Source organism: Pongo abelii, chromosome 4, assembly GCF_028885655.2.
Source record: "Pongo abelii isolate AG06213 chromosome 4, NHGRI_mPonAbe1-v2.0_pri, whole genome shotgun sequence".
Taxonomy (NCBI): Eukaryota; Metazoa; Chordata; class Mammalia; order Primates; family Hominidae; genus Pongo; species Pongo abelii.
Window position 1 is genome coordinate 2,045,540 of NC_071989.2, and position 26,176 is coordinate 2,071,715.

Consider the following 26,176-nt stretch of genomic DNA (forward strand, 5'->3'; position numbering starts at 1 on the left):
TAGATTTGTAGTGAATACCTTGTAAATATAAAAGATTATTTAATCTGCAATAAGATACACTTTACTTCTTAAAAAAAGCAATACATACCTTTTTTCTATTAAAAAATATGTTCCCTAACGTTGAAACTACGCTAGTGAGCAATTGCTTGCTAAGCCGGTGGGCAGGGTCAGCAAAGGTCAAAGCTCTGGCTGGGTTCCCTACACTGGGTCTGCCCCTGTCTTCCTGGTATGTAGGAGATGGGGACACAATTTGTGCTTTTAGTTTGTCTGGGTCAGAAGGAGCTGCACTGAGGAGGCCCCTTCCACTCAGATAGGATGCAGATCACAATATCATGGGCTGCCAGTCTGATGCTGTGACTGATGAAATTTGGGGGCCAGAGGGATCTCCCTGTGTCTCACACCAAGCCAGGAGGAGACTGTTGTTGTTGCATCAGTGGTCCCCAGCGAACCACACCTCCAGGATCCAGGCCCTCCTGATCCTCTCTCTCGGACTCTGGGTTTGGCAGGTGCCTTGCTTTGGACAGAGGGTCATCAGTGAGCAGAACACAGGGAGAGGCTGGCTGGGCCCTGCACTCTGGGCCTTGACCTCTGAGAGTGCCCTGGGCTGCCGTGCAGGGCCTAGGCTGCCTCCAGGGTCTGGCCACCCCCAGAGCCTGACTAATGTGCCCCATCTGACCACGTGAGGCAGCCTGAGAGAGGCCAGCAGAAGAGTGGCCCAGACATGAATTCTCTCTGAATCATGTGGGAGAAATGTGCTTTGCTTTGATCCAAGTTCAAAGTTCTGGGGTGGTTGTTGATGCAGGAATAGATAACTGAAGTGACCAACGTCAGAACTGAGTGTGTTTCAGTAAGAACTGCTGAATTCAGGGTTCAATGGCATTTTATGGCCACTAGATAGGATAAATGCATTGAAAAATCTGAATAACATTGCAACAATCCTCTAAATGTGACTGAATAAAGTGCATATTGGCTGGTTTTTATGCAACCTTGACTACAAATCATAATAGGCAAAGAAAATTATGACTACCATGTCAGTGTTTTGAGAGTGGCTGAGTCAGTATTTTCGTCTTCAGCCCCTGGAGCTGGAAGGATTCTGTGGACTTTGCTGCATTAGGAAGGCAAAGACCTGTCACAGGTGGATCTGATTTGCAGCCAATGGGCGAGCAAGTCTTTGTTCACATCATGTATTCATAGATTGTCAATAACAACATTGTTTTAAAGATGATGATTTTTTTTCTGTTTCTTTCCCTGAAAACAATGTTAATTAAAACCAGAAGTATTAAAAATATATATTTGTTATATATTTTAATCTGCTACCAAGCTGAGGGATGAGATGAAAACTCTTCAGTTTTTGGCAATTTTTAAGGCTTAGAGATTATGGTTTGATATAGTTTGGTTCTGTATCTCCACTCAAATCTCATCTTGAATTGTAATCCCCACAATGTGTCAAGGAAGGGCCTAGTGGGACCTGATTGGATCATGGGGGTGGTTTCCTTCATGCTGTTCTTGTGATAATGGGGGAGTCCTCAGGAGATCTGATGGTTTTAAAAGTGGCACTTACCCCTTCTCTGTCTCTCTCTCTCCTGTCACCTTGTGAAGAAGGTGCTGGGCATGGTGGCTCATACTTGTAATCTCAGCACTTTGGGAGGCCAAGGCAGGTGGATCACCTGAGGTCAGGAGTTCGAGACCAGCCTGGCCAACATGGTGAAACCCCGTTTCTACTCAAAATATAAATAATTAGCCAGGCATAGTGGTGCATGCCTGCAGTCCCAGCTAGTTGGGAGGCTGAGGCAGGAGAATCTCTTGAAACCGGGAGGCAGAGGTTGCAGTGAGCCGAGACTGTATCTTTGCACTCCAGCCTGGGCAACAGAGCTAGACTCCATCTCAAAAAAAAAAAAAAAAAAAAAAAGAAAAAAGAAGGTGCCTTCTTCCCCTTTGCCTTCTGTCATGATTCTACGTTTCCCAAGGCCTCCCAATCTATGTGGAACTGTGAGTCAATTAAAACTCTTTTGTTTATAAATTACCCAGTCTCTTTATAGCAGTGTGAGAACTAATACATGGTTCATCAACTTCTATCCTTGTAACTGATACAAAAATTATACAGTTAAGCTGCTAACTTATTTGCATTTTTTAACTCCAACCCAATTAATTCAACTGAAACAAAAGTCCATTGTAAAAAGCCCACTGAAGATGAGAAGTAAATTGTCAGGAACTTTAAATCATAAGCATTTTTTTCTGAGTTATTAATTATAAAATGCTAACACAAGGGTGATAAATCTAGGGTTCTGGGATGCTGAGTGAGGCAGCTGTAATCTGTGTGGCAGAAACCTAAGAGGAGGACCTGCACAGGTACAGATGGTACCCCGAGAACTACTAAGGGGCCTCCTGGAGTCTTTGGCTGAGGTCTGACCTGCATGTGAGTGTGAGAAAACAATTACACTCTAGAGAATGAGGCTGGAGAAAAAACATCACCAAAAGCACTCATTCAGAAAAATCCCTAAAATTTACACGGGACCAGCAAAAGTTTGTGTTCCTGCAAGCCAGTGGAAAGTTGTCTTAATAGAAGGGAGGTTGGATAGAGCCCTTAAAAGGCTGTTCCCCCAGCAAGGGGGAAAAATTAGCCTTATGCTGACAGCTCTTCTAGACCAACCCTAAGAAAGCATTAAAGCAAAGCTCAAAGAATAAAACTGATGCTAGATACCTCCACCTAAGAGGAAAAAAAAGGAACTCTAAACCTAAACCATTAAAAAAAGTAATTAAAATAATTTTAGAAAATTGAACATTAACAATGTAAAAGTCCCATGCCTGGAATTTAATTACAAAATACTAAATATGTGAAAGAACAGGAAAATATGTTAAAATATCTGTAACTAAGAGATAAATTAGTAAATAGAAACAGACCGAGAAATGACAGAGATGATGGAAATAAAGGACCTTAAAATAACAATAATAAATATGCCACCAATGTTCACAAAGTCAGGGGAAAACATGAGGAAACTAGTTCCAGAAGCTAGAGGAAAACATGTAACGTATATGTCACCTCATCAAGTGAGATACGCAAGTTACAAAAGAAGTTTCAAGCACACCATCTAGAAATAAAAATTATAATACCTGAAATCAAATATATAGAATGGGGCTAATGGCAGAGTAGTAACAAGTATTCTTAGCAGAAGAAAAGGTTAGTGAACTTTAAAACAGCAGGAAAAAGTATTTTTACTGGGAAAGGATGAATGGAGCCTCGGTGAACTGCGGGAAAATATTTCATAGCTTAAGATGCATGTAAGACTGTGGGAGGATCGCAAAACACTTAAAAATTATGGCTGCAAATTTTCCAAATAGGAGAAAATATAAACCCACAGATGACAGAAGCTCAGTAAACATCAAACAAAATAACAACAAAGAAAACTACACTTAATCACATTATAACCAGATTGCTGAACAAGTGATGAAGAGTTCATTTTTAAAGCAGCCAGAGGAAAGAGATGCATTATGTACAGAAAATCCATGGTAAAAATGACAGCTGCAAAACACACAAGCCAGAAGACAGTAGGACAGTCTTTCCAGTTTTGAAAGAAAAATAAATTGTCAACTTAGAATTTTAAAGCAAAGTTTATATAAAAAATGAAGGTGATACATTGCAAATGTGTAAAACAACATTGCAAAACTGGTAGGGAGAAAAAAAAGCTGACCTAAGTAACTTTGGAAATGAGTCATGTCTGTAAGGCTAAATGCAAAATAAACTGTACATAAGCACTGTCCTCTAGTTGATAAAGTTTGCTCCAAGAGGGTTACAAATGAACAATTCTGATCCTGCTACTAATGTATGCAAGAATTTAATGATCCAGTAAATGGATGGCAGATGATCAGAGCCAGGTTTCTTACTGTTGGAGTGGGAGTTTACGAATAGGCAAGGGAGGAATAGGCTGGAATAGATGACCATGTGGCATCTGTTAGAGTTATAGACATCAATATAAACTCATGTTTAGATTGGCATAAATATGGTTATGTATAGCGATATTTACAGTTATGTGACTATAAATGGGTTAGTATCTGCATGAATATTTCCCTTCTTTGTCAGGTGAGAGGGGCCAGGAGCAATGATAACCCAGTGGCAACGAACACGCCTAAGCCCAGATCTTTATTTATAACACAATTCTCCAGTAAAACGAACCAGAGCTTCTTGGAGAAATGGCTGATTGGAGAGCTGGGGCACAAAATATACAGGATGAGCCTGGAGCATCTTCTAATGCCAGAAAGTAAAAAAGTGCTCAAAACAAACAAACCAAAAACCACCCACAATGATGGTTGTATGTCAGAAGGACACAGGAACCAACTGCAAGGGCTCCCGAAGACCACCCACAATGATGGTTGTATGTCAGAAGGACACAGGAATCAACTGCAAGAGCTCCCAAAGACCAAAGAGCAAAATGAAGAACAGGGTGTTCATTCTGAGAGCAAGGAAACATTTGATTGTAACCCAAAGGAGCAGTCATCACTCGCATCCTTGCACATCCACTGATCCTGTTTCTGCTTCCTACTCAAGGGCAACTCTCAATGTATTCAGAGTTTCGTCTCTACTCTCTCTCGTTCTGTGTGTGTGTACCTCATCTCTGCTACTCTATCCTTCAATTTCTAGCTGTGAAACTCTCATCTCCATATTCTAAGTCCATACTGATATCAGTAAATGACTGGATCAATAAGTAAATAGGGGAAAAGAGACAAACTTCCCTTTCAGAATTCAAATAACTAGCATAGCTACTTTCCCTTCATGGAGGTGAAGCATTATTCCTGAATCCCCCGCATGTGAGCTGTGCGTAGTGACCTCCTTCCAAAGACTATGGCATGGAAAGGGGAAAAAAAGATGAATTTTGGCTGGGCGCTGTGGCTCACGCCTGTAATCCCAGCACTTTGGGAGGCCGAGGTGGGCAGATCACGAGGTCAGGAGATTGAGACCATCCTGGCTAACACGGTGAAACCTCATCTCTACTAAAAATACAAAAAATTAGCTGGGTGTGGTGGCTCACGCCTGTAGTCCCAGCTACTTGGGAGGCTGAGGCAGGAGAATCGCTTGAACCTGGGAGGCTAAAGTTACAGTGAGCTGAGATCTCGCCACTGCACTCCAGCCTGGGCAACAGAGGGAGACTCTGTCTCAAAATAAATACATAAATAAATAAGATGAATTTTATAACAGAGAAACCTGACAAGCACCACCTCAGCCAGGTGAGGGAGGTCAACTTGAACAGTGACAAGTCACCGGGATAGTATGGATGCTGGAGATGGCGTGATGGAAATGGCAACTTACCTCTGTAGATGTCCCTTCAAAAACACATAATCGTTTAATTATGAAAACAAAATAAAATACCTGACCAGTGCTCCCCAAAACCATCAAGGTCATCAAAAACAAGTAGAGTTAGGGAAATTTTCACAGCCAAGAGAAGCCCAAGGAGACATAATAACTAAATGCAATATGATATCCTGAATAGGAGCCAGAAACAGCTGAAAGAGGTGAGGTAAAAACTAAGGAAATCTAAGTAAAGTGTGGACTTTCGTTAATGATAATATTCATCAATATTGTTTTATTAGTTATAACAAATGTGCCTTACCAAACTAAGATGTTACTAATATGAGAAGCCTGTGTGAGGTATATTAGAATTCTCTACACTATCTTCATAATGTTTTCTGTCTGAATTTGTCCTCAGAGAAAATATTTGTTTTTTTAAAAATGAAGGAGATTTTAACTTCCTGACAAACAGAAATAACATGGACTGGACTTTTTCTTACACTTTAGAAAAAAAAAAGCAGACAAAACATATAAAATAGAAGTTTCAACAAACATCAAGCAATGAAGACCATGGATGCCGACAGATGGGAGACAAAGGTGGTGAGCCCTGTAGGGGCCTGAGCTGCTCCTTGGAGGGTGTTCCACAGTGTGGTGCAGGGAGGGATACCCTGGCAGAGGTGAAGATGAGGGCTTAGCAACTAGAAATAGGAGGACAGAGTAGCAGAGATGAGGTACACACATAAAGAGAGAGAGAGGGAGAGAGAAGAGAGGAAACATCCAGGAGATACTGAATCACCCCTGAGTAGGAAGGTGATAATGATGAATGAATCTGTAAGAACATGAGTGAAAGCTGGGGAAAGAACCACCCAGAGGGTGGAGGAACGATTCTTAGAGCTCGCACAGTGCCTGTTCCCCCAGCCAGAGAGAAAAACCTTCACAGGACACTGAGTAGGGTCCTCAGTGTGGTGTACTCACACCTGTAGCAGGAAATAGTTAGACTAAGCACTGCTCCAATCCTGCCTAACAAATCTTAAAAGAAGACCCAAAAGGATACAACGTTTAAATAAATTTAATGTGGTCTCACAACAGTGTCCAAGAGTATTTATAGTAGCAATACAGAAATATTCAGCATCCAACAAGCTAAAACTCACAGTATCTGACATCTAATAAAAAAATGAGCAGGCATGCAAAGAAGCAGAAAAATATAACTCAGGAAAAGTGTTAATTATTTGAAACCAACACAGAACAGACTCAGTTAGAATTAGCAGATGAGGATATCAAGCAGTTATAACTGGATTCCTTTTGTTCAAAAAGTCAAGTGGAAATATAGATGATATGAAGAGAGACCCACATAAATCTTCCAGACTTGAAAGATACAATTTCTAAGGTGAAAAATATATGGAGATGGGATCAACAACAGACTAGACATTTCAGAAGAAAAGATTAGTGAGTTTGAAGATAGTAATTTAAGCTAGCTGAATTAAAACAAAGTCAATTAAAAAGACAATAGTGAACACAGCACCTGTGAATTCTGGAACAGATTCAAGCAGCCAAATATACATGTAATTGAAATTCATGAAGAAGAAAGGAACTGGGGCCAGAAAAAGTATTTAAGAAATTATCCACCAAAGTTTTCCATTTATAAAGAAAATTATAAACATACAGTTCTACAAAGATCAACAGACACCAATCACAAGAAACATGAGAACTACAAGGCACATCAAAATCAAAATGCTCAATAGTAGTGATAAAGAGAAAATTTTAAAAGCAGCCAATAACAACAAAAATATACATTTTGCAGAAAGAAATCAAGATAAGGATGACTGCAAATTTCTCATTGGAAACAATGGAAGCGAGAAGATAGTGAAACAACATATTGGAAGTTCTGGAAAAAGAATAAATCGATCTAGAATTCTATATCAAACAATTATATCTTTCAAAAACAAAGTTGAGGCTGGGCACGGTGGCTCACACCTGTAATCCCAGACCTTTGGAAGGCCAAGGTAGAGGATCACTTGAGCTCAGGAGTTTGAGACCAGCATGAGCAACAGAGAGAGACTTCATCTCTACCCAAAATCAACAAAAACAACCAGACAAACAAAAACCCAAAGGTGAAATAAAATTTCAGACATGCAAAAGTTGAAAATATTCACCACCATCAGACTTAAAATGCAAAAAATGTGAAGGTAATTCTTCAGACAGTAGAAAGTGATACTGGATGGCAACATGGATGGGATGAAGTGTGCTGGGAATGGTAACTATATGGATAAGTACGTAAGCTCTTTTCCTATTATTGAAATCTTTTAAAAGAATGATTGGCTATGTAAGCCAAAATAACGACAAGTTTATTACTCTTATATATATGAGTAAAATGTACAAAAACAATTGAACAAAGTTTAGAAGGTGAGAAGTGAAAGGATATTATCATAAGATTTGTATATTATACATTAAGTGGCATAACATAACTTCAGGGTAGACTGAATAAGATAAACTCTATACTACAAATTCTAATGACCAAAATGACGACAATAGCAACAAAATATTAAAAGCAATAAATAAGAAAACCAAGGAGGAAAAAATGAATCATTAAAAATTTAATTAATCCAAAAAAGGCAAAAGAGAACACAAAACAAATGAAATAGAGGAAAAATTAAAATGAAGAGAGTCTCTATAATGTTCATGAAAAACATGTACTATCAAAGAACTATGCATGGATTTAAATTTTTTTTTGCACCAAAATAACCTTGTACTAACTTGTTATCATGTGTCTGAACAGGATCTAGTCTGAGGCACTAAGAAGGGTAAGAGATTAGTTTGAAAAGAACCCCCATCAGAGCAACATGATTTCTGCTAAAGTTCTGTTCTTGATCCAAGAGAAAACATCAAATTTATGGTGAAGTTTGAGTGGGAGAATGGTGAAATCATTGGTGCTTTACAAAAAAATTATGCAGAAAAGGCCTCAAAGAAATCGGCTGCTTACAAATGAATTAATTCATCTTAAGAAGAAATGAGATGATGTTGAAGATGAAGTCTGCAGTGGCAGACCATCCACATTAATTTGTGCAGAAAAATATTATCTTGTTTTTGCCCTAACTGAAGGAGACCAACAATTAACAACACAAACAATAGCCAACACTATCGCCATCTCAGTTGGGTTGGTTTACACAATTCTGACCAAAAAATTAAAGTGAGCAAACTTTCCACTTAATGGATGCCAAAGTTATTGTGCCTAGATCAGTTGCAGACAAGAACAGGACTTTCAGTGGAAATCTCAAACAAGTGAGATCAAGATGCTGAGGCACTTCTTTGAAGAATTAGAATAGGAGATGAGCTGTGGCTTTACCAGTACCATCCTGAAGACAAAGCACAATCAGAGCAATGGCTACCAAGAGGAGGAAGTGGTCCAGTCAAAAGAGGACCAGTCAAGAGCACAGGCCATGGCAACAGTTTTTTGGAATGCTTGAGGCATTTTGCTTTCTGACTTTCTGGAGGGCCAAAGAATGGACATCTGTTTATTGTGAGAGTTTTGAGAAAGTTAGCTAAAGCTTTAGCAGAAAAACGCCTGGGACAATTTCACCAGACGGTCTTTCTTCACCACAACAATGCTCTTGCTCATTCCTCTCATCAAACTGTTAATGGCTGTTGTAATACCTCAGTTCTTGTCTTCTTAGTTTAAAAGAATTTAAACAAGAAACACACAGTAAAGGAGGTGCAACATAGAGTAATTTATTGCAAATGAGAAGGAATATTTTGAAAGTTAAGTGCAGAATAGACAGTACCCCCTGAGAGAGAAAGAGAATTCAGGGTGGGTGGCTCTTAAGAGTGAGACAGCAAAGACTGGCACTAGAGAGATTCCCTTTATGGGAGTTTTACATGATTATTCATAAGGAGGTGGGAAGAGGCGTTAACAGCAAGCATGTTCTGGGTGGTCCTCTGGGTGCCCATGCGCTGTAGCTGTCCGTGTTTGTTCATACATCACATGCCTCATTAACATCTTAAATCTCCACCCCAGGGCCCATTCTTTACTATTATAATGAGCAAAGGGTCAATTTGAGGACAGGTAAAATCAAAGTGTGCATGTTCTCTAGAGAGGAAGTTCCCTGCTGAAGATAGCTTTATTTGAATGAGCTAAATCACAATGTAAATGCTGAAGTTTATTGTGTTGACTGGTCACCACAGTTGCTGCATCCTGAGGACATGGTCCTTTCCTTGATTACCTATCCTTCCTCAAAACCAGGGCAATTTTGTGAGGGTTTTAATGGTAAATATCATTAGGTATTTGCTTTACAGCTTTGATTTCCCTCCTTTAGAGTTTTCCTTTTTTTTCTTTCCTAATTTTAAAAACATTTAAAGATCACCTGTTTGTCTTCAGTTAACAATGTTACAAAGACTACATTGACATGGCTAAATTCCTAGATCCCTCAGTTCTTTAGAAATGAATTAAATAGCTGATGTCATCACTTACAAAAATGTCTTAGACTTAATGTTCATTTTGAGAAATGAACACATTTGGATTTTTACTTTTATCTTTTAATTCTACTTTTTCACTAACATTTTGAAGTTCCCTCACAGCAAGTTGATGGATTTGAAACTAATTATATTAATAATCATATTAAATGTAAGTGGTCTAAATACTCTAATTAAAATGCCATCATTGTTTGATTGGATTAATCCAACCAGTTTTCTTGGTCAAATTTTTCTTAATTCAGTGATTCTTCTTAATGCAATGATTGGATTAAGAAAAGTAAGAACCAGGCAGGCGTGGTGGCTCATGCCTGTAATTCCAGCATTTTGGGAGGCTGAGGCAGGTGGATCATTTGAGCTCAGGAGTTTGAGACCAGCCTGTGCAACACAGCAAAAACCCATCTCAACAAAAAATAAAAAAATTAAGACTAGTGGTGTACACCTCTAGTGTCAGCTACTTGGGAGGCTGAGGTGAGAGGATTGCTTGAGCCCAGAAGGTGGAGGCTGCAGTAAGCGTAAGCTGAGATCAAGCCACTCTACTCCAGCCGGGTCAACAGAGCAAGACCCCCATCTCAAAAAAAAAAAAAAAAAAAAAAAGACCCAAATAGATCCTCTCTACAAGAAACTACTTTAAATATAAAGGCACAAGTGAGCTAAAAGTTAAAAGTTATACCTTTAACATGTGTAAGAGATACAGCAAAATAACAGTTTAAAAATTTAACAATGCTATAATGGCTATAGTATATCAGATAGACTTCAGAACCAAGGACGTTACTATTTCATAAAGATAGAAGCATCAATTTATCAACGGATGAAACACTCTTAAACATGTACATATAATAACAATGCTTCAAAAGAGATGAAGCAGAGCTAATAGAACTATAAGAATCAATAGACAAAACCACAAAAATAGTCAAGGTTTCAATGACTCTCTCTATATGATTGATAGTAAAAGAAAACAGATACTGTCATTTAAATAACCTAATTTACATTTATAGAGCACTCTATCTAACAATAGCACACAAATAATTTACCAAGGTGGACCATGCTCTGGGTCATAAAACAAGTCTCAATAATTTAAAAATGATTCAAGTCATACAAAGTATCTTCTCTGTCTACAATGGAAAGAAGTTAGAAATCTACAGTAGGAGTGACTCTTGAAAAACCCCTTCATATTTAGAAAATCGCACAAAAAAATCAAAAGGGAAATTAGAAGTAAAAACACAACATGTTAAAATTTGTAGCATGAAGCAAAAGCAATGTTAGAGGGTTATTTATAGCATTAGATGCCAATGTATGATAAAAACATAGTCTTAGATCAATCAACTCAACCTCTATGGAAAAGAAAAACCTAGAGGAAGAAGAAGTTAAACCAACAGTAAGTAGAAGAAAAGAAATAATGATTACAGATGAATGAATTCAAAGTAATAGAAAACAGAAAAAATAATAGATGAATTTAAATAAGGTCAAATTCTACTAAATATTTAAACAGGAAATAATACTAACCCTACAAAAGCTCTTTCAGAAAACTGAAGCAGAAAGAACATTTTTTTTAGTGTGTCCTGTGAGGTCAGCATTACCCAGACACAAAAACCGGAGAAAGACATTGTAAGTAATGAACACAACAGACCTACAATTCTCATGAATGTAGATGCAAAAAATTCTAAATATTATTTTAGCAAATTGAATCCAGCAATATATAAAAAGGATAATATATCCCAACAAAGTAGTGCCTATTCCAGAAATTTAAGTTTGGCCTAACATAAAAAATAGATGCAAGTTATTATACAGACACCCTAGGGAAAAAAAAAAAACATGATTGTCTCAACATTCCAAACCATTTTTTTTTTTTTACCAAAACCAATTTCATTTGCTAATTTAAAAAATGTTTTAGCAAACTACGAATAAGAGAACTTTTCCTCAATATGATAAAGGGCATATAACAAAAAAATTAAGAATTAAAAAACCCCAAACGCAAAAATATAATTAACATCTTTAATAGTGAAACATTAAATTCTTTTCCCCCAAGACAAGGATGTTTTATTTGTCACTTGTACTTGACATTGTACTGGACATTATAACTAATGTAGTAAATAAAAAAAAAATCAATCAATGAAACCCCAAATGACACAAAAAGAAATAAAAACAGATGTAAGGCATCCAGATTGTAAGTGAACAGGTAAGACTGTTTTTCTTCTCAGATGACATAATAATCATCTGTAAAAGAACACTTATGGAATGTACACAAAAGTTACAAAAACTCATGAGTTTAGCAGACTGCTTAATACAATGTAAATATACAAGTAGCAATCTTTTTTATTCTTGCAATGAATTATTTTAAATTAAAATTAAAAATGACTATTAACAATAGCATTGGATCAAAATGTGCAAGTCCTGCGTACTAAAATCCATAAAACATCACCAAGAGAAATTAAGAAATATCTAAACAAATGGGGAGATATATCATGTTCTTGGGATTAAAAATTCAGTATTGTTTTAATTTCTTCCAAAATTTACATATTCAATGTTATCTCAATGAGTACTAGCAAGCTTTTATTTTTGTAGAAATTGATGAACTTATTCTAAAATTAATTTGAAATTGCAAAGGGCTTTTAATTGTGGAAACAACTTTGAAAACAGAGAATAAAGCTGAAGGATGAACACTAGTTTAAGACTTAAAACTACAATAATCAAGAAAGTGTGATATTGGTATCAAGCTAGACAACTAGATAAATGGAATGGAATAGAGAGTCCAGAAAATGACAACAGCCTATAGAGATAACTGATTTCTAAAAGGAATGCAAAGGCATTTTAGCAGAGAAAAGGTAGCCTTTTAAAGAAATGGCGCTACAACAATTAAATAGCCACATGCAAAGAATAAACTTTGATCCATACATCTCACAGAAATAGGTTATTGCCTTATATGTAAAGGCTAAAACCATAACATTTTTAGAAGGAATTAGGAGAAATTCTTTGTGACCTTGAGTTAGGCAACGATTTCTGTCTTGTCTTGTCTTCTTTCTTTCTTTCTTTCTTTCTCTTTCTTTCTTTCTTTCTTTCTTTCTTTCTTTCTTTCTTTCTTTCTTTCTTTCTTTCTTTCTTTCTTTCTTTCTCTTTCTTTCTTTCTTTCTTTCTTTCTTTCTTTCTTTCTTTCTTTCTTTCTTTCTTTCTTTCTTTCCTTCTTTCTTTCTTTCCTTCTTTCTTTCTTTCCTTCTTTCTTTCTTCCTTACTTTCTTTCTCTCTTTCTCTCTCTCTTCCTCCCTCCCTCCTTCCTTCCTTCCTTCCTTCCTTCCTTCCTTCCTTCCTTTCCTTCTTTCTTTCTTTCTTTTTTTTGAGACAGAGTCTCGCTCTGTTGCCCAGGCTGGAGTGCAGTGACCCAATCTCGGCTCACTGCAAGCTCCACCTCCCGGGTTCACCTCATTCTCCTGCCTCAGCCTCCCGGGTAGCTGGGACTACAGGCGCCCACTACCATGCCTGGCTAATTTTTTTGTATTTTTATTAAAGACAGGGTTTCACCATGTTAGCCAGGATGGTCGCGATCTCCTGACCTCATGATCAGCCCGCCTCAGCCTCCCAAAGTTCTGGGATTACAGGCGTGAGCCACCGCACCTGGCCAATGATTTGTTAAATATGATAACAAAGGCATGGTCTATAAAAGCAAATATGATAAATATGACTTCAGAAAATTAAAACACTTGCTCTTTGAAAAACATGGCTAGCATAATGAAAAGACTAGCCATTGGCTGGGAGAAAATATTTGCTTATCTTATATGGCAAAGGACTTTTATCCAGATTATGTAGATAACTGTTAAAACTCTAAAAAATGAAAAGAGACAGCTTGATTAAAAATGAACTATTGTTTTGAATGGACACTTCCCCATAGAAAATGTGTGAATGGAAAATAAGCCCATGATAAGATGATCAATACCGTTAGCTCTTACAGAAATGCAAGTTAAAACCCCAATAAGACATCATTGCACAGTTATTAGATGGCTAAGATTAAAAAGACTAATGACGCCAGGTGCTGGTGAGGCTGTAGAGGAACTGGAATGCTCACATATCGCTGGTTAAAATATTAAATGTTACAACCACTTTGGAAAAGTTTTATGTTTTTTTTAGTTGTGTATTTTCTATTTTTATTTAAAATCTCTGAATATTATTTTTTGAGCCTATTAATGGTATAGGGACTTATTGCAAAATTATATAAACATTTTCAAACAAAAGGTAAGTAAGTTTGGATCATACAATAAATGACAAAACACTACTGTGTAATACTCAATATGTGGGTGTTATACAAAGTGTTAGACTTCATAGAATTTCTAAGGCACCTTTGTTCTGCCTCTCTTTTCTACACACATTTCACACGTATTTAACATGAGTTTTCCTTTTTCCCACTGACCTCACCTGGCAGCTTGCTTCTCAGTCTTCCACACAAGCCACACACAGCTGCTTGGTTGAGCACTTAAGTGGCCATCAGGCAGCAGTGTCCCTAGACGTTCCTGCTCCAAAGCACGTTTTTAAAGTGAGTAGCTGCATTCTGTCCTTGAAAGAAAAGTGTGAATAACATCACATCAGAAAGGACTGGAGAAGGAGAAGCAAATCTTAGCGCGTGTTAAATGGCTTCCAGTGTGCCTGGCAGACTGAGATGAGACCACAGCAGAAACCAGAGGCACGAAGCCCACCTCAGCCTATTGTGAAGAATCTTTTAATATAATACTCCACACTTGTTGGTCAAAATCTTGTATTGGGTACTTTCGTTGAATTTTCAGTTATATTATCTTTTGTTTCCTGTAAACTAGGTCAAATTTCCCTGAAGGTCTGATATAGTATATTTCCTTTTTAAAACATGTATAATATGTAATAGTATTTTAATACACAAAACAGTCAGTCAAATGAAGACAGTTTTTACTATTTAATACATGAGACAATCAGTCAAATGAAGACAGCTTTTACTATTGATCTAAATGCTTGATCATACTGTGATTAAAAAGTGAAATAGCTGAATTTATTTATCTAAGAGCATTTATGGATCTTCAGAAGTATTAACTACTTAGTAATAGATGCAAATAATGGATATTATGGCACAATGACTAGTCTAAGAGAGGCGACGTGTTGTTGTCATTAATTTTTTTCAGTCATCTATTTGCTTTATTTTTATTTTTAAAATTGTAGTAAAAATCACACAACATAAAATTTACCATCGAACCTATTTTTAAGTGCATAGTTCGGTGGCATTAAGTATATTCACAGTTATGAATATACTGCAAACAGTTTTTTTTTCAAAAGTTAAACACATAACTACCATCTGACATGGCAATTCCATCCCTATGTACTTACCCAGGAGAAATGAAAACATATGTGTTTATAAAGACTTGAACACAAATGTCCACGGAAGCTTTACCTGTAATTGCTAACAACCAAAAATGACCCAAATGTTAATCAACAAGTGAATGGACAAAAACTAAATACATCCATTCAATGGAGTAATATTTAGTGATATAAAGGTTAAAAAAAACCTGTTGAGACATACAACACGGACAAATCTCAAAATAATTATGCTGAGCCAAAAAGCCAGACAAAGAATAACACATAATTATGATCTTATTTTATAAAATTACAGAGAATGCAAATGAATCTCTAGAGACAGAGGTTAATCAGTGATTGCCTAGGGAGGATGGGGGAGAGGGGAGGAGTAAGAAGGAACAATTTCAAAACATCACAAAGCAAATTCCCAAGGAGATGGATAATATCCTGATTTTGATAGATTCAGTGTTTTCTATGGGTTTTTACATCTTTAAAAATCTATCCAATTTTAAATTTTAAATGTGTATAACATGTATATCAATTGTATAATTGTTATATAAATTCAGCCTCAATAAGGCTGTTAAAAAATAGAAGCAATGTGAAAACTGTCTCAGACATACAAAAGTAGAGAGATGCCACTGTCAGCAGCCGGCACCACGAGGCACTAAAGGACATTTTAGAGTTGGTTTCCAGACAGAGGGAAATGATAAGAAATAAAAATGAGGGTCTACACAAAGGAACAGGAGTGGGTGTAAAATGCATCAGCAAATACAAAGCGTGTTTTACCATATTTTGAAATCTCTTTAATTGAACATTGTTTTAAACAGTAATAATAATACATTCGGGGTTTATAAGTAGAAGCAAAATGTCTGCTAACAATAGCACAAGGGCTGGGAGGTGGGAAATGGAACCAGGCAGTTGTAAGATTATTAAATTACATGGGAAGTGATGCCATATTATTTGTTATTCTTGGGTATTCTTGATAAGTTAATGCTGTGTATTGTCAACTCCAGAGCAACCATTTATAAAAACAAGCATAATTCATACACCACTTACAAAGCTAACAAAAATGTAATATAAACCCATGCACACTGTGTTCCAGCAGAACTTCAAAACAATTCTTAAATGATGACTTGGTGGGAATTAGTCACTAGAATTTTCCTTCGTGACCTTGCAGACTGAGGACTTCAGCCAGCTTTCACATGAGAGAGCATCCTGGCATGGGGCGTCGTTGACGTGGGAAGACCGAGGACTTCAGCCAGCTTTCACATGGAAGAGCGTCCTGGCATGGGGCGTTGTTGACATGGGCTGTGAGTTTGCACCTTTTCAGATGGTGGGAAGCCACTCACGCTTGACAGAGGGTGTCACATGATACACAAAACCGAAAGGAAGCCCTAATCCCGGGAGGAAAGGTCTGTGTGAGGATTCACCAAGAGTGGACGTCTAGGGGTGTGTGACGCCGAAGCTGGTGTGCCCCACGCACGTGTGGGTGCTCACAGGCACACGCCTGCACGGAGGGGTGTCTATCCTGGCCGCTGCTGTGCTGTAGCCTCACTGCTGCCTTAATGGCTGATAACACTAAACTCTTTGACGTATCCAATTCCTTGCTTTATTTTAACTCAGATTATTCCTTACTGTGCCTTGGCCATAAAATATTGGCTGCATGAGAACACTGTACTTCGTTTCTGTTGTCAGCGCATGACGGTTTCCACTCTCTAGGGAGTTCCACTGCCAAGAGAACACAACTTATCACCAGAGGAGACAGGATCGGGGAGGAGGCAGCCAGCCCTGGCCCCGGCCACAGGAACACTGGCATCCCCTGGCTGGGAAAGGACATGGTGTGCTCCAGTTCTGGCCACATCTGTCTGGTTTCCCCATCAGAGGTGGTGGCTTGTGAACTAGGAGCGCTAGAGTCCCAGCGCCGTGGCCCAGTCACCAGACGGTGGGCAGGGAGCCGGGCTGGGCCCTTGCCCTGGCCACAGTCCAGCCCGCTCCACTAGCTGGGACCCAGCTTTCTGCAAAACCAAAGCTCAAGGCTGGGCAGGGCAGCCAGCTGTGTCCCAACTCACCCCAAGTTTCTACACTTCATGTCGGAGCAGATGGGCTTTCAGAGAGGAATCTGCCCTAGGGTTTCACAGCCACTTATGCTGAGTGATGCCCAAACCTGTAACTCCCAGTCATTGATCCTAGGATCCTTAAACCACAGGATGCTGACCTCATTTCCCCACCCATTGGTGGATGCGTTCATGAGTCTTCCAGAAACCGTGGTGGGGGATTGCCCAGGCTCCCACTCAGGAATCCTGCCGAGGGAGCTCTGTGAATGCAATTTAGGCGACCGCAATTTCTAATGTTTGAGATATTGCATCTAAGAAGAGACATTTCTCTTAATGTCACAGGAGACACATGCATATTTAAGAAATGTACATTAAGAAATGTACATACTTGAGTATATGCCAAATATGATGACCTAGCTATGATAATTTTAAAAAATGTAGCAATCGTATTGTCAGAAACTATTATTTTAGAAGTTAGAATGTTGACCACTCATTTTTTTTTAAAATTTTATTATTATTATACTTTAAGTTCTAGGGTACATGTGCACAATGTACAGGTTTGTTACATATGTATACATGTGCCATGTTGGTGTGCTGCACCCATTAACTTGTCATTTAGCATTAGGTATATCTCCTAATGCTATCCCTCCCCCCTCCCCCCACCCCACAACAGTCCCTGGAGTGTGATGTTCCCCTTCCTGTGTCCATGTGTTCTCATTATTCAATTCCCACCTATGAGTGAGAACATGCGGTGTTTGATTTTTTGTCCTTGGATAGTTTGCTGAGAATGATGGTTTCCAGCTTCATCCATGTCCCTACAAAGGACATGAACTCATCCTTTTTTATGGCTGCATAGTATTCCATGGTATATATATGCCACATTTTCTTAATCCAGTCTATCGTTGTTGGACATTTAGGTTGGTTCCAAGTCTTTGCTATCGTGAATAGTGCCGCAATAAACATACGTGTGCATGTGTCTTTATAGCAGCATGATTTATAGTCCTTTGGGTATATACCCAGTAATGGGATGGCTGGGTCAAATGGTATTTCTAGCTCTAGATCCCTGAGGAATCACCACACTGACTTCCACAATGGTTGAACTAGTTTACATGGCACGCAACTACTACTCGACATTCATAACCTTTTCTTCATTAGAAATGACCAATGGGAACTTTAAATTACATGACGCAGCAGTTTCCTTCTTAGAAAGAGGAAGGTAAAACTCAGAGAAACCTATCAAGCCTGAATAAAGGAGTAAACACAAAAATGAAGCAGTTCCAACTCTTCTATGGGGCTCGCTACCTGGGGTCCTTCATCCTCATAATATTATTTTCTGAATGGCCTCTGACAGCCACGATTTCCCCAAATGACTAATGTCGTCAAATTATTCAGCATAGTAGATCCGGAAAATTGTCAGATTTATTTTAGAAAGAATTTTAAAGGACAGGTGGACTGTAAAGGAATGTTGTGCTTAGCTAGATATTCAAAAATGCAATTAACGAACACATTCCTTCTCCAGATACACCGAGTTTTCCTGTGTGTTCAGGTGTTTGTTCCGAGGGTGTGTTAGTGGACCAATTCCTCCACCTGCGCATCTGGAGACCTGGGGATGTCTATGCTCTTTGCCGCCTGCCAGGTAAAAGAGTAAACTTCTAATAATCAGCTCAGATTCCCTTTTGTTGGGTTAGGAGATGAAAATATGTTGTACTGGATTCTCTTTGAAATCTAAAATGTCCGTTGGTTTTGGAGTTTTCTAACAGAACCACCTTTCAGGTAAACATCCAAAACCTTCCTGTGACCCCGTGCAGAAGCGCCTCCCACAGCCCCCAGCGGAGACAGGTGACCTCGGCAGATGCTGAGACCAGGGAGCCACCTCTCTTGGGCTGTGCTGGAAGCATCTCTGAGCTCTGCTCAGGTGGGAGTTACTGACACGCATATCCGTGCGAGGGCTGGCGTTGCCTTCTTTCATCCAACTGCCCATCCCCTCTGCAGCCAGTGCGGGGGTCAGGGAGTGCCACCTTGGCTCCGGCCGCCTGAGGCCCTGCCGTGCTGGAGAGCGGGTCCAGGGGTTGACATCTCTATTCTTTTGTCTGACAAATCTGTGCACTGGCTTGTAAAAAAATCAATACTGTTTTTCCTTGGTTCTCTCTCCACAGGTGAGCTGATGGATCGTAGCGGCTCTCCCCATTCCCGCCTCCATTTCTGTTCTCAGTTTGTTTCTCTTGCTTCAGGGTTGAGCATGTGATCGTATCTCCAGCGGACGACACCAAAAGAATGTCTGTGACCTCGTCCCCTGGCGACCACGTCTACAGTGACTGAGTGCTGCCGTGGCTGGAAAGCCAGGGTCTGCATCTCCCAGGACCTCAGGACCCGTGATGAGGTGTTGTGGGGCCAGGAAGAGGAGGGGGTCCATGGTGGGCTCTGCCGCAGGCGACCCTGTGCACTGTCCTAGCACCTGTGTCTAAGGAGATGCCCTCTGTGGTACCAAGCATCTCCCAAAATGTGATTTGCTCTTCCTGTGATAAAATGGGGTGGGCTGAGGGGGCGATGGGTGCTGGAAAGCCACGAGGCTGCCATTGATCTGCCAGAAAAGGCACCTGCTCACCTGGCAGGAATAGCAAATTTGCTAGAAAAATGCAGGTCCCCCTGCTCTGGGTGATCTGTGACTTCTGCCACTCTGGGGATCCAGAGTGCGAGGATATCCAGAGAGCTGGAATGAGGATTTTGCTGAGCTGAGGTGGGTTGCTTTCCTCTCCTTCCCTCATGAAATCACAAACCCCATGCTCATCTCCCAGATGACCTAAGGGTGGCAGTTCCTAGAGGCAGGCGATAAATGAGGCACAGTGACCTCATGTCCAGCCTAGGTTCCTGTGTTCATTCCTGAAGGGACCTGAGTGTGGGAACAGAGTGCTCTCCTCTCTCACTTTCTCTCTCATTCTTTTTCTCTCTCTTTCTCTCTCTTTCTCTCATTCCTTCTTTCTCTTTCTCTCTCTCTTTCCCTTTCTCTCTCTCTCCTCTTATTCTCCCTCTTTCTCTCTCTCTTCCCCCAGCCCCCACATTTGTCTTTCTTCCTTGCAGTCTTGCTCTCTTTCATCCATATTCCCTTTTTCTATAAACTTGCTCATCTTCACTGAGGTTTAACCATGACCCAAGTTCTGGATCTTATGGGCTATTTATTATGAAGACCTAGGACTTCCTGTTTGCAGGTGAACGCAGAAAGGCTTAGGATTCTTAGAGAGCCTAAGCAGTCCAGATGGGAGACGGGCATTTAAGGAGAGAGATCTGATGGCCGCTCACTGGGGATGACGCCCTTTTTGGCCCACGATCGGCCCCTGGTGCCAGGTGAAGGGACCAGGCCTTGAGCTGGTCTTCAGACCTCAGGGCTCAGCTGCCACAGAGGAGGACCCATGAGGACCTCACACCCCTGAGGCCTCCCTGAGTTCTGCTCTCCACAGGCCTGCATCATTTCCAGCAATTTCCACAAGTACTTCCTTTTTAAAAGCAGAGTCTTCAAGATTGACCTTGTATAGTATTCATTTATTTTAAAAACCCAGCTTCTGCTGCGGTGCTCACTGAGCGACTGGAGCAGTGCTGAGCACTGCTTCCTTGGGTGGGCCTCGATGGACACCCATCCCTCTAACTGCTTAATATCACTAATGTGTCCTAAATTCACACTTAGAAAAGCTGCATCTCAAATTTCCGTACTGGGGTGGCAGCTGTGAGACTCCCACATCCTTTCTCCACATCAGTAGAGACAGACCCCTGTGTCAGCTCCACGGTCTGGCTCAACCTGGTGTGAGTGTGGGAAGTTCACACCCAGGCCAGTTTAAGGTCAAGGTTGAAGGTTTCTCATCAGAAGAAAACCCCATCACCACATCATTCTCTCCCTCACCGGGCAGTGCCTAGTCCACTTCTGATATCCAGGACGGATAAGCTCTCCCAGGGGGTTGGCCAACTCCTTCTGCAGCCCCACACCTGGATGTGACCCCAAGACCCTAACACACCTGGATGTGACCCCAAGACCCTAACACACCTGGATGTGACCCCAAGACCCCAACACACCTGGGTGTGACCCCGAGATCCCAACACACCTGGAAATATCCCTGAGACCCCAACATACCTAGGTGTGTCCCTGAGACCCCAACACACATGGGTAAATCCCTGAGACTCTGACATACCTGGATATATCCCTGAGACCCCGACATACCGACATACCCAGGGATGTCCCTGAGACCCCAACACACATGGGTATATCCCTGAGACCCCGACACACCTGGATATATCCCTGAGACCCTGACATACCCAGTTATGTCCCTGAGACCCCAACACACATGGTTATATCCCTGAGACCCCGACACACCTGGGTATATCCTTGAGACCCCGACATACCTAGGTATGTCCCTGAGACCCCAACACACCTGGATATATCCCTGAGACCCCAACACACCTGGGTATATCCTTGAGACCCTGACATACCTAGGTGTGTCCCTCAAACCCCAACACACCTGGGTATGTCCCTGAGACCTCGGCACACCTGGGTGTGTCCTCATGACCCCATCACAAGTCTCCTTGCACTTGGTTTTCTTGTTCTGCTCAGCTGGGGTCTCCAGGCCCAGCCCAGTGACAGGCGGACAGGGTCCATGCTCTACTCCTCCTGCATAGAAAGTCAAATCGAGATCAGAGAAATAAAGCTGAAGGGCCCAAGTCACAAAGCTGGGGGATGGTGGGGGTCGGGGGTGAGGCCTCAGTTCTCTTGTTCTGCCAACTACTCCTATTTCCTGGGTAAGATGATCACTAAAGGACTCTGGGTTTTAACTTGAAAACAAAGGAGAAAAAAGTTCTATCCTTCAGGTCCTCTTCCATTGTAAAAAGTATTTATAAAAATAGGGCTGAGTGTATGTGACCCCTCCTGGGACTCAGCGAAGTTCCTGGCAGTGAGTGGAACTCAGTGAACGTCTCTGGAAGTAACTGATGGGGTAGACCAGGAGTAAGTACTTAGTCTCTAGTGGAGACAAAGAAATAAAAAGGGGCTACAACTTTTTTGTTTTATTTATGCTTTTCTCTTTTCTTTTCCCTTTCTTAGGGCTAAGCTGGAAGCAGAAGAAACCACAGTAAAAACACTGGTTAATGTATAGTAATTTTAAAGTCATCTACTTCCTATACATGTAATTGTTGGCCAGGGCATTTATGATTTATGTTATATTTTATTTTCCTACGGTCTTAAGTTGTTGGTTATACTCTAGAACTTTGCATACATGCAGTTGTTGGCTGGGACATTTATGATTTATATTGTATTTTATTTTACAACGGTCTTAAGTTTTTGGTTATCCTCTAGAACTTCCTGTACATGTAGGGTTGGCCGGTCCATTCATGATTTATGTTGTATTTTATTTTGCTATGATCTTAAGTTGTTGGTTTTCCTCTAGAACTTCTTATACATGTAATTGTTGGCCAGGGAATTTATGGTTTACATTGTGTTTTATTTTACTATGATCATAAGTTGTTGGTTTTCCTCTAGAACTTCCCATACATAATTCTTGGCCAGGGCATTTATGACGTATGTTATATTTTATTTTGAAATGGTCTTAAGTTGTTGTTGTTGTTGTTTTCTAGAACTTTAGTGCATTTCACAGTAATATATTTTAGCGGATGGTGAGGTAAGGGCCCAAACCCCCCAAAACAAATTGTAAGTTCCAGTAAAAACTATTACCCAGTAGTTGGCATGGAAAAGTTTGGTGGCTCCTTACAAAGTTAAATGTAGAACTACCATATCACACAGAAACTCCACTCCTAGGCATATATGTTGGGAAGAATTGTGGGCAGAGGCTGGAACAGGTAATTGTACAGCAAAGTCATAGCAGCATTATTCACAATAACCAAAAGGCAGAAGCAACCATGCCCATTGAGAGGTGAATGGGTAAACCCAACGTGGTCTGTCCATACAAGGGAATGCTTTCAGCCTCAACAAGGGACGGAGTTTTCATACATGCTGCAACCAGGATGGACCTGCAAAACACATGAAGCGCAGTAAGCCAGACACAGAAGGACAGATATGACATGTCTCCATGGGCACGGAATACTTAGAATAGGCAATTTCATAGATAGAAGGTAGAGCGGAGACATTCAAGGCTGGGGAATGGGATGGAGGGGGTGTTGTTGGAGGTGCTGAACTTATGTTGGGGATGGTGAAAAGGTTTTGGGGATAACAGTGATGATAGCTACACAAATTGTGAATAGATTTAATGCTACTGTATCATCCACTGAAAAATGGCTACAATGGCAAGCATTCTATTCTCTATGCTTTACCATAGCAAAAAAAAAAAAAAAATTAATACCTAGTATTAATACCTAGTAGGAACTTTATGCGGTTATTTTGAAACATGGGTTAAATTCTAAATTTACTCTCCAAGATCACAATGATAAGTGTTTTGTGAATGGAGGAGCCAGTGATTCAGAGAGGACTGCTGACACTGTCCCTCAGGGGCTCTGAGCCTCTGTCTCCTCACCTGTGAAGCAGACGCAAGTTACTTGGAAGTATTTTCAAGCATGAACATGCATGACTGGTAAAATATCTAGACCACATCACTGCGCAACCACTAGTTAGTGCTTCCTAGGAGTCAAGTTTATAATGTGAACTTGATACATACTGACACAAGTTTCTGTCCTAAAGCTTGCAGTCACTCTGGGAGGTGGTGGATGGTATTACTGGGCCCATTTTACATTGGGGAAACTGAGGCTCCCACACTGAAATAATTCACTTCACCTGGAGTTGAGCCCAGATTCTCTTTACTCCAAAGCCAGCACTCCTTCTGAAAACAGGACTTTGATTTGGATAGAAGGATGTTGCTGGGGGCCTCAGCACAGGGTCTGTGGGCTCATGGCTGGACACGCAGCTGTTCAGTGGCAGCTGCGATCTGTCCACCCAGGCGGAGATTGGATGCAACAGTTTCAGACGGGGTTCTTCCCTCCCCAGGTGCCTGTCCACCTCTCCCTTACATGGGATGTCTCTCTTCTTCCTCCTTGCCTGGTCCCTAAAACACTTGAGTTTGTGGTTCATTTTTTTAAAAATGATATATTTTATTTAACCCAGTATATTAAAAATATCATTTCCGAATGTACATTTTACTTTTTTTTTTTTTTTTTGCAATTGGCTGTATATTTTACACCTTTATTTTATTGATTTATTTTTTTAGACAGAGTCTCTCTCTGTTGCCCAGGCTGCAGTGCAGTGACGTGATCTCAGCTCACTGCAACCTCAGCCTCCTGAGTAGCTAAGATTACAGACATGTGCCACCATGCCTGGCTAATTTTTATATTTTTGGTAAAGACGAGGTTTAGCCATGTTGGCCAGGCTGGTCTCAAACTCCTGACCTCAAGTGATCCACCCACCTTGGCCTTTCACAGTGCTGGGATTACAGGGCTGAGCCTCTGTGCCTGGCCAGACTAAGCAGGCTTCAAGTGTCCAACAGCTACGCTGGACAGGTGGCTCCGAGCTGGAGGGCACAGGTTTGGATGGAATACGACTGTGTGTGAAAGCACCACTGTGAGCCTTGCGGGGATGCAAAGCCTATGGCACAGGCCGCTCCCGAGTGACTTCTCCAGAACCTGCCTGCTGGAAGCGCTCAGGTGTCTCTATCTCTCTGCACCAAACCTTACTACTCTTAAAAGTTTTGAGAGACCAGTTTACTTAGTATACTAATAATTGTACCCAATTACTACCATTAGATTGGATAAAAGACCGTTAGACTGGGTTTTTACTATCCTTTTCATTGATTGCCTAACATTATTTTACATTTTAAATAAAAATTGTATATATTTAAGGTGCACAATGTGTTGTTCTCATGTACACTGACATAGTGACATGATTACTATGGTAAAGCTAATTAACACTTCCTTCTCCTCATATACCTCCTTTATTTATGTGTTGGGAGCAGCTTGGATCTACTCAGTGACTTTCCAGAGAGCCTTGTGGCCTTATTAATGACAGACATCGTGGTGCATTCCAGACCCCTGGGCTTGTTCGTCTGACATCACTGCAACTTCATGATTCCACTCAATAGGCCAAGACAAGCGGAAGCTCCAGTTCAGGGAGAACGTTCCCCAGGAAATCAGGGCAGCAGAGTTTTCCAGGAACGGAGGCTGTGATGGTGGAGGGTGGCCAGGCAGCAGGAGGCCAGGGAAGCGGGTGTCCTGAAGCAGAGGCCGCGGTGCCACCTGTGTGGCAGCTTGCAGGTGAGGAGCACTGCAGTGAAACAAATCAGACCCTGCAGAGGTGAGCGTAAGGGAAGGGAGCTGCCCCCTCCCGCCACCCCCCTGCTCTCCTGCAGCTGTAGAAGCTGGGGCCTGAGCTGTGTCACTCCCCTGAAGACCTCAGGGCAACATGTGGGCCAAGTTCCAGCCTGCTTCACAGTCCTTCTGGGGATTGCAGTGGTGAGAGGTTTTTCTAATTTTATGAAAGGTATCACTATCTTTTTTTCCTGATTATCTTGGTAGTTTTCAGAGAGAAGGGAGTGGTCTCTGCATTTTAATAAACCCACCATCTCCACCCAGAGTCCTGCAAAGTGGATCTTGATGCTGTGGCCCTTATGGGTGAGGCGGGAGCAGCCCATAGATGCCGGGGTCCGGCCGGCCTGAGCTTTTCTCTGTGCAGCCTACAGGGGAGGCTGTAAGGGCCTGCAGCTGGTGCTCTGATACAGTGGCTGGGAAGTGGAACACTTGGCAACTGCTGAGTCACCTCGCTGTGTTTTCTGAGGCACATGTGTTTTGGAACGTAGTGTTAGTGAATGTCCATCCATGAGGGCTTCCATCTCTCAGGTGGGTAGCAAGCATTCTAGGTAGGTCATCTTGCTGGTTCCTCATAATACAACCTTGTAAGCCAATATTGTTATGAACCCTATTTCACAGATAGGAAAACTGAGTTTTAGAGAGGTGAGCAATCTTCCCAGGCTGCCAAGCAGGGCTGGGATGCAGGCTTCCCTGCACCTGCGCTCACCTGACTCCAAAGCCAGGCTCTTGATCAATAGGATGTGGCTCAAATCTGTGGCACATCTGCTTGCCATCTCCCTAGGACCAC

General features: G+C 41.0%; 1 long non-coding RNA gene across 4 annotated transcripts in view; it reads left to right on the forward strand.

Moving 5' to 3' along the window:
* Nucleotides 1-25,336, forward strand: part of LOC134761376 (uncharacterized) — a 41,333-nt gene extending 15,997 nt beyond the window's left edge. Inside the window, exons 3-5 of one of the 4 annotated variants that reach the window (XR_010139906.1) lie at nt 16,227-16,461; nt 18,623-19,840; nt 22,187-25,336. This is a non-coding gene — a long non-coding RNA (uncharacterized LOC134761376). Of the gene's footprint in view, nt 1-16,226; nt 16,462-18,622 lie in introns of all 4 variants that reach the window. The other 3 variants (XR_010139905.1, XR_010139904.1, XR_010139907.1) reach the window with 3 other exon arrangements.
* The last annotated feature ends 840 nt before the right edge of the window (nt 25,337-26,176 follow it).